We start from the raw sequence: 19,105 nt of genomic DNA on the forward strand, positions 1-19,105 counted from the left end.
GAACTAGGGTTTCAAGGATGATGAACTCCTGAAAATCTGGAAGAACTCCTGAAAATCTGGAAGAACTCCTGAAAATCCGGAAGAACTCCTCAATGATCTTGTACACAGTGAGATGAGCCAACAAAGTGTTAGTGACCTAAGACCGGGGTGGGGATCCCTGGCTAGGCCCTCTAATGCTCAAGTTAGTTCCTCTTTCGAAGGTGGAAGAAGAAGAAGAAGAAGAAGAAGTATAGTAACTAAATTACTTAGAAACAGAGTTTTAGATGCTAGAACTTACTTACCTTGCCAATGGAGAGGATCCCCCTTTTTATTCTACCTCATAGAACCCTCGTAGTCATGAGTCCCCAGTTTGTTATAGTTAGAAGATGAAGTCACACTTTAGGCTTCATGCAATAATCCTTTAAGGAATTTTTCTTGTACCCCAGATGTACCTCTTTTATCGTTTATAACTCATATTCCTGATGAAGTATGCATAGGAACATGTCACTATAATTGAAGAGGCTTCTAGAGATTATTTCCCGCCAAATTTGCCAGGTTGTCATACTTGTGTGCTATCTTCTGTTAAACATGTTTCCGTCGGTCATTCAAGCTGGTCGTATATATATATTGAGAATACCTTTTGTTAAGCATATCTTGGCCGGTTGATAAAGCCGATTGCATATATATATTGAGAATATCTTCTGTTAAGCATGTCTCTATTGGTTGGTCCTAGGAAGATCGTACCGGTTCCACTGTACAAAAATTTTTGTACAAGTGTCGAACATTTCCTAACAACTTATTGTGTTCTTTAGAAATTAAATTCAGAATCGCAAACGGAACTTAACATTATTTATTCCAAATTTAACTTATCTGTTCTTAGTGGTTTAGACTTAGATCGCAAACGATACTTAACATTAAAGATCCAAAATCACCTAGGTTACAAATTTAATTAAATATTTATTTCAGAAATCGGCTCCCGGGTCAAACATGGCGAGGCACTTGGCCTTCTTGGGTATGGGAACATCCACCACTGCCTCGACAAAGCCTCTTAATGAAATTCAATATTTAATTTCTTTATATAACCTTATGTTTAACCAAAAAGAATAATTGAATCACAAGATCGACAAATAAAATAAAAGAAACACAACTTCGAATTACAAATCCAAAAATCTAGAATCTCTAGCCTCTTGTGTTTGGTATTTCAAAATTCATACAAAGAAAAACTAGTATGATGCGGAAAAGAATTACTAGTTATACCTTTCTTTGTAAGAAACAACCTCTTGATCTTCTATCGTATTCCTCTTCTTATCTCGAATGTTGTGTGGGCAATGATCTACCGAGACGAGAACCATCCAAGCCCTTCTTCTTCCTTCTTCCAAGTTTTGGCCAAGCAACTTTCTCCAAGAAAAACAAGTCTCGGCCAGCAACCAAGCTCCAAGGAAAACTAGGAAACAAAATCCTCCTTTCTCTTCTTCTTCTCCAAGCTAGATCCGGCCACCAAAATAAGCTCCTAGAGATTGATGAGGTTCGGCCATAAAGGAGGAAGAAAATGAGGAGAAGATGCTAGGGTCGACCACCTCCAAGGAGAAAAAGAGAGAGGAAAAATAGAAGAGAGTTCTCTCCATGAAGGCACCCCTACCCTCTCTTTTATAATCCTTAGTCATGGCAAATGAGAACATTTAATTATAATTAAAATTCCCTTTATTTTCCATGTCATTGGTTAATAAGTAAAATTTAATAAAAATTCCTTTTAACCCCTTCTATGGTCGGCCCCTATTCATGCTCCAAATAAGGCAAGTTTTAAACACAAAATTAAAACTTCCTTATTCGTTTCCGGAAATTTTAAAATAAAAATTTCTCTAATAATTTTTCCCTTCATGGTTGGTTATAAAATGAAACTTTTATAAATTAAAATCTCTCTATTAAAACATGTGGATGATTTACAAAAAGAAAATTTTTCTCTAAAATTAAAATCTCCTTTCAATCTACAAATAAGGAAAGATATCAAATCTTTTCTTAATCTTTTGTAGAAACTATAAAAGGAAAAATTTAATTTTAAAACTCTCTTTTAAAATGATGAGGATGGTTTCATAAAAGGAAAGTTTTATCAAAAATTAAAATCTTCCTTTTAACTACAAATAAGGAAAGATATCAAACCTTTCACTTAATCTTTTGCAGAATGCTATAAAAGGAAAGATTTAAACTTTTAAACTCTCGTTTAAAACCATGGTTCCATATAAGAAAGATTTAAAAAATAAAATCCTTTTATTTTATATGTGGCCGGCCACACCAAGCTTGGGCTCCAAGCTAGGGTCGGCCACCAAAACTTGGCTCATCCTTTTGTCTTGGCCTACCCAAGCTTGAGCTCAAGCTTGCTTGGCCGACCACCTTAGGATGGGTATAAAGGTGGGTATAGGTGGGTATAATACTTTATAAACAAGAGGATACGATAGGGACCGAGAGGAGGAATTGGTTTTGGTCTCCCGATGAAATTAAGCTTCCCGTGTTCGCCCCGAACACCCAACTTAATTTCATCAATAATAATTCATACCACTAAAGAATTATTATTGAACTACCGCACCAATCCCAAATTACATTTTGGGCTCCTTCTTATTATGAGTGTATTAATCTCCCTGTGTTTAAGATGTCGGATGTCCACTAATTAATTGAGTTACTGACAACTCATTTTAATTAATATCTTAGTCCAAGAGTAGTACCACTCAACCTTATTGTCGTGTCGGACTAAGTTCACCTGTAGGGTTTAACATGACAATCCTTATGAGCTTCTCTTGGGGACATTATCAACCTAGATTTCTAGGACACAGTTTCCTTCTATAATCAATAACACACACTATAAGTAATATCATTTCCCAACTTATTGGGCCTATTGATTTATCGAGCTAAATCTCACCCTTTGATAAGTCAAAGAAATAAATACTAAATATAGGTGCTTGTTATTATATTAGGATTAAGAGCACACACTTCCATAATAACTAAGGTCTTGTTCTTTTATTAAGTCAGTATAAAAAGAACTTACCTTAAATGGTCTTGCTCAATACACTCAGAGTGTACTAGTGTAATTTTATAGTTAAAATAAACTAATACCAAATTACACTACGACTATTCCAATGGTTTGTTCCTATCCATCTTAGTCGTGAGCTACTGTTTATAATTTATAATGAACCGATAACATGATCTTCTGTGTGTGACGCCACACACCATGTTATCTATAATATAAATTAATTGAACAACTACACTTAGCATATAAATGTAGACATTTTTTACCAATGTGATTCTTTATTTCAAAATAAATGTTTACAAAAGCTAGGCTTTTAGTATACACTCTAACAATCTCCCACTTATACTAAAAGACTAAGCTTCCATATACTCTGTCATACATCTGATTCCCAATCCTTTAACATGCCCATCAAAAGCTCTTGCCTTAAGGGCCTTAGTGAAAGGTTCTCTCAGGTTATCATCTGATGCAATCTAGGCGACAACAACTTTTCCTCGTTATACGATGTCTCGTATTGGGTTGTACTTGTGCTCTATTGTGTTTACTTGCCTTATGGACTTATGGTTTCTTCGAGTTTGCTACTGCACCACTATTATTACAATAAATTGTAATAATTTTTGGACAAACCAGAAATCATGTCTAAGTCCATCATGAAGTTTCTGAGCCATTTAGCTTCTATAGCTGCCTAAGAGGCTGCCATATTCTTAGCTTCCATAGTGGAGTCTGAAAAATACCAATGCTTAACACTCCTCCATAGTTATGACTTCACTTCCTAAAGTAAACACAAAACCCCAAGGTCGACTTAATATTGTCCCTATCTGATTGGAAGTCAGAATCCGTGTAACCCACAGGAATCAAATCATCTGCTTGGTAAACTAGCATATAATCTCTAGTCCCTCTAAGATACTTCAATATATGTTTTACAGCAGTCCAATATCCCTGTCCAGAGTTACCTTGATATCTGCTATCCATGCCTACGGTAAAATAGATATCCGGTCTCGTACACAGCATAGCATACATTAGACTTCCGTCAGTCGAAGCATAAGGAACTGCCTTCATGTCCTCTATCTCCTTTGATGTCTTGGGAGACATCTCTTTTGATAAAGCTACTCCATGCCTAAAAGGTAGAAAGTCTTTCTTGGAGTCTTGTATGCTAAAATGAGCTAGGATAGTGTCGATATATGAAGCTCGGAATAAGCACAACATTCTTTTCTTGTTATCCCTGTGATCCCGAGAATATATGTGCATTCTCCCAAGTCCTTTATATCGAATTGCTTGGACAACCATACCCTTACTTCCAACAACACTTTGATATTGTTTCCAACTACCAAAAATGTCATCTACGTATAGTACAAGAAATACCACCACGTTTTCATCACACTTCTTGTATATACAAGACTCATTCGGACACTGAATAAATCCATAGGTCTGGATTATTTCATTAAACCGGATGTTCCAAGACCTTGAAGCTTTGCTTCAGTCCATAAATAGACCGATTGAGCTTATATACTAGATGCTCTTTTCCCTTTGCAATAAACCCCTTTGGTTGCTTTATATGGATGTTTTCTTCAAGACCTCCATTAAGGAAAGCTGTCTTGACATCCACTTGCCAAATCTCATAATCAATATGAGCAACAATAGATACAAGAAACCGGATAGACTTAAGCATGACTACTGGTAAAAGGTTTCCCTTTTTCAACAAGCCTTGCTTTGAAAGTTTCCACCTTCCCATCTGTCCCTCTTTCTCTATTGTAGACTTATTTTCACCCAATGACTTTTACACCATTTGGTGGTTCTATAAGCTCCCTGACTCTATTATAATACGTAGATTCTATTTCAGTATTAATTGTTCTTTGCCAAGATGCTGCATCTTTATCTTGGAGTGTTTCATCATATGTCCGGCGATCAGGTTCATGTTCACCAAGGATCAAGTCCAAAGACTCTCCCAAAATATGAATCTTTCAGGTTGCCTAACAACCCTCCCACTACGACTAGGCACTTTGTGCAATTGTGTATCATTTGTGATACGTGTTGCAGTTTCTTGTGATATTTCATCTTGTACAGTTGGTACTAGATTAGACGTGTCCTTTATTATTTCCTTAAGAACAAATTTACTTATGGGCTTGTGGTTCATTACATAGTCCTTATCTAAAAAACGGGCATTGGTGCTTACAATGACCTTCTGATTTTTAAGGACTATAAACCTCCTTTCATTTCTCTAGGATAACCCACAAATAAGTGAACTCCTATCCAACTTATCAGTGTCTCCCTTCAGCACATGTGTTGGACTACCCCAAATCCGAATATACTTTAGACTAGGTGATCCTGTGATAAGAATCGGGGGCCCACATAGGGAGGGGTCAACGACACGGGGGAGTCAAGGTCCCGGCTAAGCGGGGGGAAGCCACTTGGCCGACCGGCCGGAGTATATCCCGGGCCGGCGTGTAGATAGCTCGACCTCGGGTCGAGCTTCCGATGCTCACAAGCTCCCCTATAGCGGAACTGCCGTGCCGAGCGGGTGATCCGCTCGGCCGAACCGCAGGTCCACCAGATCGCCCTCTTGTCTAAGTATTTGACCGAGCGGCCTTCTCGCCCGGTCCGATGCGCATGCGCACCTGAGCGCCCTGGAGGCCGAGCGGACATCCCATCCGGCCCAGTAAGAGGCAAAAAACTTAGAAAAGGACAAAAAGGGGCAGTTGGGGATATCATTCTCGAGACACCTGCCGCTGACAATCGGCATGGTCGACGGCCGGGCTGTACCGAAAATCGTACGGTGGAAGTTTCCACTGACGTGGCAGAGATATGCTCAGACAATTGTGGTATGGCGTCAGGCACGCTTTTCTGACACAACCATTCTGAGGTATGCTTTGAGGAGCGTGCACGCCTCGGGAAGGGTGCACACGCCTCTCCGGGGTCCTATATAAAGACCTCCGGACTTCGACGGAGGTATTCTTTTCTCATCTATTGTAGCCACAGTCTCGTTATTTTGCCTCTGCTTCATCTCGCCGTTGCCTGACTTGAGCGTCGGAGGGCCGTCGCCGGGAACCCCCTCCCGACTTGGTTTTGTGCTTGCAGGTTCTCGCCGGAGGCTTACAACAGTCGAAGGTCTATACGTCATCACCGGGAGTGTCATGTACCCAACAATCATCGACTCAGCACTCGGACAAGATCAAATTGGCGCCGTCTGTGGGAACGCACTTGAATCCGAGCCGAGAAGATGGAAGAAGCTGGACGCCAACTCATGGTAACGCTCTCTCCCGAGGAGCTTGACGCACTCATCCAAGAGCGAGCCACAAAGATGGTCGACCAACAGCAGAAGGCCCAAGCTGAGAGGATAACGCAGCAGGCCGCCTCGGTTTCTGGAGGCCGAGCGACAATGGAGGACCGACCGGAATAATATTCTACCTGGGCTCAGAACAAGGGGCAGACCGGCACACCAGGAGACGCGTCGGCCGCCCCTATTCCATTCCATCGGGCACTGTTCCAGACGCCGTCGGAGCTGGCCCTAGCTAACCAGGGATCGTCTGATGAAGCGCCTGTGTGGGATGCCAGAAAGGGTAAAGCACCGCGTGTAGAGTCATCCCCCGAGCGAGTCAATCACCAATTCTCTGAGGCGATCTTACAAGACCCTCTCCCAAAGCATTACACTCCAATATCTATCAGAGGGTATAGTGGTGCAACCGATCCGGACGACCATCTAGGTAAGTTTGATAATGCTACTACCTTTCATCAATACACCAACGGAGTCAAATGCAGAGTCTTCCTCACTACATTGTCCGGTTCGGCTCAACGCTGATTCTGGAGGTTGTCGGACTGATCAATTAAGAGCTTCAGAGACTTCCGAATGGCATTCCTCCATCACTTTGCCAGCAGTCGACGCTATCAGAAGACTAGCGTCAGCCTCTTTTCCATGAAGCAAGGGCCAAGAGAAACTCTCCGAGCCTACATCCAGCACTTCAACCAAGCAGCTATGGACATCCCCGCGGTCTCGTCTGAGACAATGATGCATGCTTTTACACAAGGCTTAGTCGACGGGGACTTCTTTCGCTCGCTCATCAGGAAGTCACCTCGCGACTAAGACCACATGCTGAAAAAAGCAAGTGAGTACATTAACGTGGAGGAAGCGCAAGCGGCCCGAAAGAAGGAAACGCCAGGCGAGCCCTCAGCTCAAACCGAACGGAGAACACACACCAACCATCAACTACCGAGAGGACCACGTGCCGAGGGAATGAGGACACCTTAAGATTCCAGGTCGCCCGCCGTTCAACACATTGCGACCGAGCGGCCTACACAAAAGGGAAAGGTATGGACGCCTATGTTTTGCAAAATCCATCAATCAGCCACTCATAACACTCGAGACTGCCGGAGTTTCCCCCGGACAGCCAACCTGAGCCAAGGAACTATTGTCGTCGATCACCTTCACCGGACAGGCGAGCTCATCATCAACACGCTGAGCGGCGGATAGTTAGGCGTTCGCCCGAGCAGCGCCACCATCAGCAGTAACATCAGCAGCCAAGGGTCAACCCTCGAGTCCCCCATGAGCGAGCCAGACCATCTGCTCGGGAGGAAGAAAATAGAAGCAATACTACTCGAGGGAATCAATATCATCGATGGCGGACCAATAGGCGGTGACTCCAACCGAGCCCACAAGTCGTACGCCCGACGACTGGAAATTCATCCTGTGGGATGCAGCCAAAAGAGGGCGAACGAGCCGACGATCAGTTTTGGTCCTGGCGACCTCGAGGGAGTCGAAGTGGCGCACGATGACGCCCTCATCATCCGAGCGGTAATAGCCAACTACACTATTCATCGCATCTTTATTGACACAGGGAGTTCGGTCAACATCATCTTCAAGAAGGCGTTCGACCAGCTTCAGATCAACAGGGCGGAGCTGCTACCAATGACCACGCCCTTGTTCGGATTCACTGGTAATGAGGTTCAACCAGTCGGGCAGATGAAGTTGGCCATTTCACTTGGGGAAGAACCACTCAGGAGGACGCGGACCTCTAACTTCATCATTGTGGACGCTCCCTCGGCATACAACGTCATTTTGGGTCGACCGGCCCTCAACGAGTTCCGGGCTGTCGTCTCAACTTTCCATCAGAAGATCAAGTTCCCCATGGAAAACCAAGTGGGAGAAGTAAGAGGCGATCAGTTGGCATCACGACGTTGCTATGTGGAGATGGTGCGAGCCGAGTCGAGGTCCACTCGGAAGGCCCCTCGTATCGAGGTAAACGCTATAACCGAAAAGTCGCCTACTTTTGTCTATGAGGAAAAGGAGGAGGTACAGATCCACCCTGCCTGATTGGAGGCCACGACTTTCATAGCCTCCGACCTGGAGGCAAGCCAGAAGGAAGAGCTGACCAGATGTCTCCAACAAAACCACGACGTCTTCGCATGGTCGACGCACGAGCTGCCAGGAATCTCGCCGAGCGTCGCGCAGCACGAGCTGCACGTCTGGCCGGACGCTCATCCCGTCAAGCAAAGGAAGCGGGACTATAGTGCCGAGCAGAACGCCATCATACGGGCGGAAGTCGAGAAGCTCTTGGAGGCCGGCCACATATGCGAGGTATAGTTCCCAAGCTGGCTTGCAAATGTGGTGCTAGTATCCAAGCCCGGCAATAAATGGAGAGTCTGCATCGACTTCCATGATCTGAATAAGGCCTGTCCGAAGGATTTTTACCCACTGCCCCAGATCGACCAAATGGTGGACTCAACTGCCGGGTGCGAACTGATATGCATGCTGGATGCTTATCAGGGTTATCACCAAGTGTCGCTCGCCCGAGAAGACCAAGAGAAAGTTAGCTTTATTACGGCGGACGGTACCTACTGCTACAATGTGATGTCGTTCGGACTGAAGAATGCCGGAGCAACCTACCATCGGCTCATGAACAAGGTGTTCCGAAAGCAGATCGGGCGGAACTTGGAGGTATACGTAGATGACATACTTATTAAATCACTCCGAGAGGCCGACCTGTGTGCAGATATAGAAGAAACCTTCCAAATGCTGAGAACATATGGAGTCAAGTTGAACCCCCAGAAGTGTCTGTTCGGAGCCAAAGGCGGACGCTTCCTGGGATACATCGTCACCGAGCATGGAATTGAGGCGAACCCTGGCAAGGTGAAGGTATTGCAGGATATGCCGCCACCCAGAAATCTCAAGGAAGTTCAGCGTCTCACCGGTCGGTAACAGCATTATCGCGATTCATCTCCCGGAGGGCCAACCGGGCCTTGCCCTTCTTCAAGATTCTGCGCCAAGCTACTAAATTCCAGTGGGATGAAGAATGTGACCGGGCATTCGAAGCTTTGAAGGTTTATCTGAACTCTTTGCCTGTATTAGCCAAGCTAATTATCTGCGAGCCGCTCCGCGTCTATTTATCATTGACCGAGCATGCTGTTGGCTCGGAATTGGTACGGCCGGACGGCGAAGAACAACCAGTGTATTTTCTAAGTCACATTCTGAAGGATGCTGAATGCCGCTACACTGGTCTCGAGAAGCTTGCTTTAGCGTTAGTCCTTGCTGCTCGGAGGCTCCGGCGTTACTTCTTGGCACACACGATAATCATTATGACAAACAGTCCTCTAGGGAGAGTCCTCCTCAACCCAGAGGCATCTGGACGGCTTATAAAATGGACAACCGAGCTTAGTGAATTCAACATCTAGTACCAGCCTCGAACGGCAATTAAGGCGCAGTCTTTAGTAGATTTCATAACTGAAGTACGGAACCCCGAGCCAGCAGCTTTATGGAAAATATTTATGGATGGCTCGTCCACTCGGCTCGAAAGTGGAATCGGTATCTTACTACTTTCTCCTCAAGAAGAGCGGATGCATCTGTCTGTACGGCTGGATTATTAAGCAACAAATAATGAAGCTGAATATGAGGCCCTCATAGCCGGCCTGCAGGATGCTCGACATGTCGGGGTCAGTCGGGTGGCCCTCTACTCAGACTCTCAGCTCACCGCCCAGCAGCTTTCAGGAGCTTTCAAGATAAACAATGTACGACTCAGGCTCTATGCAGACGCCTTCGAGAAGCTCAAAACCAACTTCGAGGAAGTTGTCATACAGAAGATTCCCCAAACGAAGAACCAGTCGGCAGACGAATTAGCCAAACTCGCAAGTTCAATATCACCGGTCGTCATCCAGCAACCAATCGAACATGTATCTTTGGTGGCACACATCGACAGAATGGAAGGCCTCACGTTCCCGAGCGATTGGAGAGCGGGCATAATGGAATTTTTACGCTCTGGAACTACACCGTCCAATCGGGAGGCAGCCCAGTTACTGAGAAGAAGAGCTGGTCGGTTCACCCTCATAGGGGACCAGCTCTACAAGAAGGCTTTCTCACGACCGTTGCTAAAGTGCATCAGCTCAGAGGATGCGGAATATATATTAAAGGAAGTGCATCAGGGATCTTGCGGAGGACATCCGGGTGGTCGCTCGCTGGCAAGGAAGATCCTGTTGGCGGGGTACTTCTGGCTGACCCTTCAAGAAGATGCCACCTGGACCGTCGCCCACTGCCTTTTCTGCCAGAAACACCACTGCTTCTCCCATCGGCCAACAGAAGAGATGAAGGCGTCTACGGTATCCTGTCCGTTCGACCAGTGGGGTATGGATATTGTAGGGCCTTTTCCCATGGCGACCTGACAGCGGAAGTTCTTATTGGTAGAGGTGGATTATTTCTCAAAATGGGTCGAGGCTGAGCCGCTAGCAAGAATAACCGAGCAGATGATCAAGAAGTTCATCTGGCAACACATAATATGCCGGTTCGGCATTCCCCGACGGCTCGTGTCCAACAATGGGCGGCAGTTCGTCGGTCAAGAGCTCCAAGCATGATGCGAAGGGTATGGCATCCAGTAACACTTCACTTCCGTAGCATATCCCCAGAGCAATGGGCAGACCGAGGTCACCAATCGGGAGATCCTTCGGATTCTTCGCGTTCGGCTCGACCATATAGGGAGAAGCTGGGTGGATGAAATGTCGGGCGTGCTATGGGCCATCCGCACGACCCCAAAAGAGGGAATGTGCATTACTCCGTTTCACTTGGTTTATGGAGGAGAGGCGGTCGTCCCAGTCGAAGTCGGTGTGGAGTCCGAGCGGATATTGGGCTACGACAAGGACAATGCCGAATGGAGACAGCTGGAGCTGGATTTGATTGACGAGGAGCGAGCCAAAGCAGTCGTCCGGCTAATGGCATACCGGTAAAGGATGAAGCAGAGTTATAACAAGCGAATAATCCCCAGAGCGTTTTAGGTCGGCGACCTGGTATGGAAGAAGGTAAAGTCGGTCGGCGATGTGAGTAAGCTGGAGGCCCCATGGGTCGGCCCCTTTAAGGTTATTGAAAAGCTCCGATCGGGCGCCTACTATCTCGAAGATCAAGATGGGCGACGGCTAGAACGACCATGGAGCGCGAACCATCTCCAGCCGTACCGAGCTGGGTGAAAGGTGCGCCAATGTAATCATTTAAGCATGTTTTCGTTCTCCTGTACCCTTTAGCTGCAGGAATGGAATCACAAAACACAAAGGTATACCGATTTTCACCGAATGACCACCTCCATCAAACCGTCGAGCGGCGACGTTAAATCCCAGAGTCGAACCGGCGACTATAAACCCCTCGGCCTGAAGACCGTCGAGCGGCGACATTAAATCCCAGAGTCGAACCGGCGACTTTAAACCCCCCAGCCCGAAAATCGTCGAGCGGCGATGTTAAATCCCAGAGTCGGACCGGCGACTATAAACCCCCCGGCCCGAAGACAGCCCGAAGACCGTCGAGCGACGACGTTAAATCCCAGAGTCGAACCGACGACTATAAACCCCCCGGCCCGAAGACCGTCAAGCGGCGACGTTAAATCCCAGAGTCGGACCGACGACTATAAACCCCCCGGCCCGAAGACCGTCGAGCGACGACGTTAAATCCCAGAGTCGGACCGGCGACTATAAACCCCCCGGCCCGAAGACCGTCGACCGGCGACTATAAACCCCCCGACCCGAAGACCGTCGAGCGACAACGTTAAAAATGGTCGGCGACTATAAACCCCCCGGCCCGAGGATCGCCAAGCGGCGATGTGAAACCCAGAGTTGGACTGGTGGCTATTAAAAAGCCGGCTTATCGCCGATCAACTTTTGTAGTGATTCGGCTAGGGCGTCGCTTGAGCTTAACAAGACTCAAGTGGTCTTATACTCGATTGTCGAGCGACAGTTCAGAAATCAGAAGATGTTCCCACAAATTCGGTGAAGACCAAAAGAGCGGATAACCCACATACACACAGCAAAGGAGCAATAAAGAAAGTTCATTAAGTCAAAAAAGGATGACATGCAACATAAGATAGGCTGAACGGCCAGTACATACGCCACGATTTCACTCTAGATAATTAAAAACCTCATCCGGGATCGTGGTCAGAAGATCAGCGTGATCCCAGACAGGAATATTGAAGTCCTTAGGAAGCCGGCCCTTGGTCTTCAGGTAGTCGGCCGTGGCAGTAATAGCTAACTCAAATGCGTGGACGAGCCGATTGTAGGTCTTCTCCACAAATTTCTCCGAGCGGATATAGTTCTGCTGCATGATAGCAACCCGGCCCGGTTCGGAGTCTTGGTATTCTTTGAAAGCAGCTCAGGAGGCCTCTAATGCGTCTTGAAGGGTCTTCAGATCACTCTGAAGAGTGGCCACCTCCGCCGAGCGGCCGTCCTTCTCAGTTGTCAGCAGGTCGGTCAATTCATTGATTTTCACCTCCAGCGCCCGGGCCTCAGCATTCTTCGCCTCCAGGTCGGTGATGGCCTGATTCTTTTTGTCGGTGGCCAATGTGATCTTCTTGTCATATGTTTTGACTTGGGTCTCAAGCTGGTCCACCATGGTCTGCAAGCCCGAGGATCGGTGTCGCTCGGCCTCCAGCAGTTTATTGGTCTTCTCCAGATCAGCCTTCAGCTCGGCGTAAGAAAGGCCTTGAAGAGGAGGGCCACCAGAGACCTTGAGTTTTTTGAATTCCTCCTCGAGGAAAGCTAAGCGGTGGCAGACCGCTATACTTTCCACCCAATGCTGTGATTCGGTTAAAAATGTAAAGAATAGTCAATACCGAACGGGGGATAAGAAATAAAGGCTTGCAAGAGTTACCCCGGTAGTTTGTTGCAGATAGTTGTTGCCGAGCAGCCCAGGTGGCATCACGCCCACGCGCGCTTGGGCGTCCTCCCAGACTTTCGTGAGGGGCCCCCGAATTGTTATCAAGTGTTCGAGGCTCGACGACTGCTCAGCATTCTACAAATATTCCTCTATTGGTAGGTGGAGCAGAGCCTTGATCGTCCTGCGCCGGCCCGGAGTAGACTGAGCGAACGCGGATGGGGCAGAAGATTGTCCGGCCGGCTCAGAGTGAATAAGAGATCGCTTGATTATCTAGCGAGCTGGAGGAAGCGAGCTAAGAGGCTGAGCCGCTACGGGGTCGGAAGGCTAGTCTCCTTGAGATAGGGTCCTGTCAGACGACAGCGCTTCCACAGACGCAAGAGCTGGAGGGTCGTCCATCCGTTCGGATGCGCGAACGGCGGAGGTGGCCGAGCGGGTTCGGGTTCCCGTTCGGCAGCGTTTACACCCGACTAATGGAAGTTCATCGTCAGCAGATCCGGCTTCCTCGGGCTGAGGGGTCGGTTGCGCACTCTATGGGGTGGTCTCCCCAGCTGCGTCGATGGTGACCGTCCGAGCGGCGGACGCCTCGCCCGCCGTCTGCACCTCTTCACTCCCACCTTCATGAGAGCTGATCGGGGTGATACCTAGTTTTTCCACCTCCTGCGCGGTGGCCGCCTCTATCTCGGCGGCCCTGCGTTTCAGCTTGCCGAACACCACCGCTTTCATCATGGTCTCGGCTGCGAGAAAGAAAAAAAATCAGTTAGACTCAAAGAGAAGGAGAGAAGGTTATGTCTTACCAGGGCCGTTCGGAAGTCGCGTTCGGATCGGACTCAATCCGAATAGATACATCATCCCCTCGGGCAATAGCTTATGGATGTCCTGCTTCAGCCCGGCCAGCAGATTAGCCGCGTGTAGAAAGGCAGGCTCGGTCCGATACCTTTGCAGGTCGGGGGTCAGAAACGAAGTTAGCCATTGGGTTCGGAAGGGTGGCGGCTCGGGAAGACTTAAAAAGAAGAAATGATCCTTCCAATGCTTGTTGGAGGTGGGCATTTTGTCGAAAAAGACCAAGCCGATCCACGATTGAAATAGGAAGGTACCGATCTCGGATTGTTTGGGGTAATAAAAATAGTGAAAGATTTGAGGCTTGAGTGGAATATTGTGCACCCGGAAAAGCACGACTACGCCGCACAACAGCCTAAAGGAATTAGGCACGAGCTGGCCAAGCAGAATGTGAAAATAATTGCAAACTTCTAAGATGAATGGGTGGATCAGAAACCTAAGGCCACCTATAAATTGGTCGCAGAAGAGGGTAACAGTCCCGGCCGGCGGGTCATGTGGCCGGTTGGATGACTCGGCCAAAATGAGTTTATGGTCAGCAGGAATGTCATATGTATTAATCAGTCTAAAGGCATCCCCCGAATCAAACTGACTCTCCATGGTTTGATACCAAAGGTCGGGAGAGGGGGCAGAAGAATTGGCCATTACCACCGGAATGCGAAGCAAAGGAAGAATAGAAAAGGCGACGAGGGAGGTGGGCAGAACAGTGCCCACGAAGCACAGACACCACCGGAATGCGAAGAAAAGCACGAAGGGAATGAAAAAGGAACGGGCAGAGAGTTCTTACAAAAAAAAAAGATGGTTGGAGAAGAGAGCAAATGGTCGGAAGGCGGAGAACCGGTTCACCGGAGAACAGAGCAGGAGCCTTCGAAAACACAGGCGCGATAAAGCGGAAGCGGCAGAAGGAGAGGAGGCGGCCTTATAAAGGTTGGGCTCGAACGGTCAGAACCGTCCGATCAAGGGCAAGGGATCCGATGAGCACATCCGACCATTGAATTCAAAGCGCCAGGGGTCACCTCGAGCATGACAGCTCGAGCAGGCAATGCCGGCTGCCTGGCCACGTGGCGTTATCCCGTAAGGTGCATTTAATGACATCCATTACGCAGGCGTAGGCGCGTGCTCAGCCTTAATGGCCAGAATTTATGCGAAACCCGAGGAAATCCGAAGGACATCAACATCGACTGACGCTGGGTTGGCAAGATAGACGACTGTAAGACCAGTGTTCGCCAAGTACCGGCGGGTGATATGTCGAGCGGCATCGTTCATTGCACAGTGCCCGATCGGATAAATATTTATGCTAGGGGCAGAGCGGCCGTGATGTCACCAGGCCAGTGGTCCAATCAGTCGGACTTGCAGCCTCCTTTGACTAGACTTGAAGGGAAGGCACGTGATCCTGTGGTAAGAATCGGGGACCCACATAGGGAGGGGTCAACGACACGGGGGAGTCAAGGTCCCGGCTGAGCGGGGGGAAGCCACCTGGCCGACCGGCCAGAGTATATCCCGGGCCGGCGTGTAGATAGCTCGACCTCGGGTCAAGCTTCCGACGCTCACAAGCTCCCCTATAGCGGAACTGCCGTGCCGAGCGGCCGATCCACTCGGCCGAACCGCAGGTCCACCAGATCGCCCTCTCGTCCAAGTATTTGACCGAGCGGCCTTCTCGTCCGGTCCGATGCGCATGCGCACCTGAGCGCCCTGGAGGCCGAGTGGACATCCCGTCTGGCCCAGTAAGAGGCAAAAAACTTAGAAGAGGACAAAAAGGGGCAGCTGGGGATATCATTCTCAAGACACCTGCTGCCAACAATCGGCATGGTCGGTGGTCGGGCTGTACCGAGGATCGTACAGTGAAAGTTTCCACTGACGTGGCAGAGATATGCTCGGACAATTGCGGTATGGCGTCAGGCACGCTTTTCTAGCACAACCATTCTGAGGTATGCTTTAAGAAGTGTGCACGCCTCAGGAAGGGTGCACGCGCCTCTCCGGGGTCCTATATAAAGACCTTCGGACTTTGACGGAGGTATGCTTTTCCCATCTACTGTAGCCACAGTCTCGTTATTTTGCCTCTGCTTCATCTCGTCGTTGTCTGACTTGAGCATCGGAGGGTCATCGCCAGGAACCCCCTCCCGGCTCAGTTTTGTGCTTGCAGGTTCTCGCCGGAGGCTTACAATAGTCGAAGGTCTATACGTTATCATCGGGAGCGCCACGTACCCAGTGTTCATCGACTCAGCACTCGGACAGGGGCTTGTGGTTCATTACATAGTCCTTTTCTAAAAACGGGCATTGGTTCTTACAATGACCTTCTGATTTTTAAGGACTATAAACCTCCTTTCATTTCTCTAGGATAACCCACAAACAAGTGAACTCCTATCCAACTTATCAGTATCTCCCTTCAGCACATGTGCTGGACTACCCCAAATTCGAATATGCTTTAGACTAGGCTTACACCCATTCTACAATTCTATGGGAGTAGAGGGTTCTGACTTTAGAAGGTACTATGTTCACTTCCGTTTCCAGAGTATATCCTCAAAATGAATTTGGTAATTCTGAATAACTCATCATTGATCTAACTATTTCCATAAGAGTCATATTCCTTCATTCTACTACACCATTCTATTGGGGTGTACCAGGTGCAGTCAGTTGGGATTGAATCCTGACTTCTGATAAGTGACTCCTAAACTCTCCTACGAGGTACTCACCACTACGATCTCACCGTAGTGTTTTGATACTTTTATCTTGACGTTTCTCCACATCAGCTTTGTACTCTTTGAACTTATCAAATCACTTAGACTTGCGGCGCATCAAGTAAATATACCCGTATCTCGAATAGTCGTCTATAAAAGAGACGAAATATTCGGAACCACCTCTTGCCTGGATAGTCATAGGTCCACACAAATCAGAATGAACCAATTCCAACACTTCTTTAGCTCTATACCCCTAAGACTTAAAAGGCCTCTTGGTCATTTTTCCTTCCAAGTAAGACTCGCAGGTTGGAAAGTTTTTCACCACCAATGAACCCAGAAGTTCATTGGCTATTATCTTTTGAATCCTACTCAAGTCAATATGACCTATCCTTAGATGTCAAAGATATGATTGGTTCATTTCCAAAGGTTGCTTTCTCTTATTAGAGTTAGAAGATGTGTTATTAATTTCCATTTGTTGCATCGTGGGAGTCATTGGATTATAAATTGTCAACCAACGTACCAGAACAGATAACTTCCCTATTATTCTTGATAACAACTTTGTTATCAAAAGAGACAGAATATCAAGTTCTTTGATAGTTTAGAAACCAAAATCAAGTTCTTTCTAGACTTGGTACGTAAAGGCAATTTCTCAAAATCCATATTTTATTCCTATCAGAGGATAAACATCTTCCACTACAACAGCTGCTACTTTTGCAGTAGTGCCCATGTAGACAGTGTTTTCCCTTTCATATAGTTGTCGGGTTTCCTGGAACCCTACAATGAATTGCAGACATGATCAGTGGCTCCTGTATCTACACACCAGGTACCGGTAGATAACACCACTAAACATGTTTCTATAACTAATGAATAAAATACACCTATATTGTTCTTAGTTCTGAGAGGACAGTCCACCTTAATGTCTAAGTTTTGTTTCCAATCATTATAATTGGGATAATTAAGTCTATTCTATAGTATAACAGCTAGGGGATTGATAACCTAAGAACCACAAAACATTTGGTCAAGACTTTAGAATTTAAAATAATATTGATTCCTCAAACAATATCATTTAAATTCACCAACACCTCACACACCGTGAATTTTGTATGCCACGATAGTGTGGACGTATACAAATTCAAACATTTGTAAGAGGAGGGTTTTACCCATTAATAACCTTGTCAACCTATCTTTATGACAAATAAAATTACCTCAAACACCATGAATTTTGTATGCCACGACAGTGTGGACGTATACAAATCCAAACATTTATAAGAGGGGTTTTACCCATTAATTTTATTATCTGGTCAACTTGACAAATAAAATTACCTCAAACACTGTGAATTTTGTATGCCACGATAGTGTAGATGTATACAAAATCTCAACATTTGTAAGAGGGGGTTTTAATTTTATTATCTTGTCAACCTATCTTTATGACAAATTAATAGTTGGTTTTCCTTCGGTCACACAAATAATAGCAGTGATTCCGATGGAGAGGATACTATTAAATGTGCCTAAGTGTATACCATTACTTGATACTTAGTCCATTAAATAAGATTGTGCCTCTTCCGATGGAGAAGATCACAGGCTCCTAATTAATTTTCTATAATAATCCAAAATGAAAGTTTGATCTAGTGATCCGCAAACAAACTCATCCGATATGAAGGAATGCACTCAGAGCCAATGCGCAAGTTTGTTTGCATCACCTACAAACCAGTAATGGAGACCGTGAAATTTATTTAAAAATCTCTCTCCCACTTAGTTATTTAAGGTGAGGAATTTTAACCTAGCAAGAACACATCATAGTAAATAAAAGCAATAAATATGGAAATTAATTTTCCAGCTATTATGGCCTTTTCCATCACTATCCTTCGCGTGCCGCCAGCCCTAGGGTTCATGATGTCGGGTCCATCTAGCTTCCTTTTCCGTTGTGCCTTTGGTCCTTCAATAGCACCACGCCTCGTAAGGATACGATTTGCGACAGAAAAAATAAAATTTTACATACATCGATCCTATATTCCACAAGGGAATGTACATCAAGTCTAGATCGAACATAAATGTAAAATCCTAGGCCTAATACAGCTCCTGCTGTATTAGTTAAATACAATCATGCACACACAATAAAATGCCCTTGACATGTCCAAGGGTCAAATCACACACAATAACCATAAGCCATAATAGTTGGAGCCTGCAACCACAGAGTTAGCATATCCTACTATTATCCTGCCAAAATTATGTATAACATGTGCATAATTTAAACTGAAAACCAAACACAGAGAGGCAAACCCTAGCTCTGATACCAATTGTTGGTTGGTCCTAGGAAGAACGTACCGATTCCACTGTACAAAAATTTTTGTACAAGTGTCGAACCTTTCCTAACAACCTATTGTGTTCTTTAGAAATTAAATTCAGAATCGCAAATGGAACTTAACATTATTTATTCCAAATTTAACTTATCTGTTCTTAGTGGTTTAGACTTGGATCGCAAACGAT

Source organism: Zingiber officinale, chromosome 2B (genome assembly GCF_018446385.1).
Source record: "Zingiber officinale cultivar Zhangliang chromosome 2B, Zo_v1.1, whole genome shotgun sequence".
NCBI lineage: Eukaryota > Viridiplantae > Streptophyta > Magnoliopsida > Zingiberales > Zingiberaceae > Zingiber > Zingiber officinale.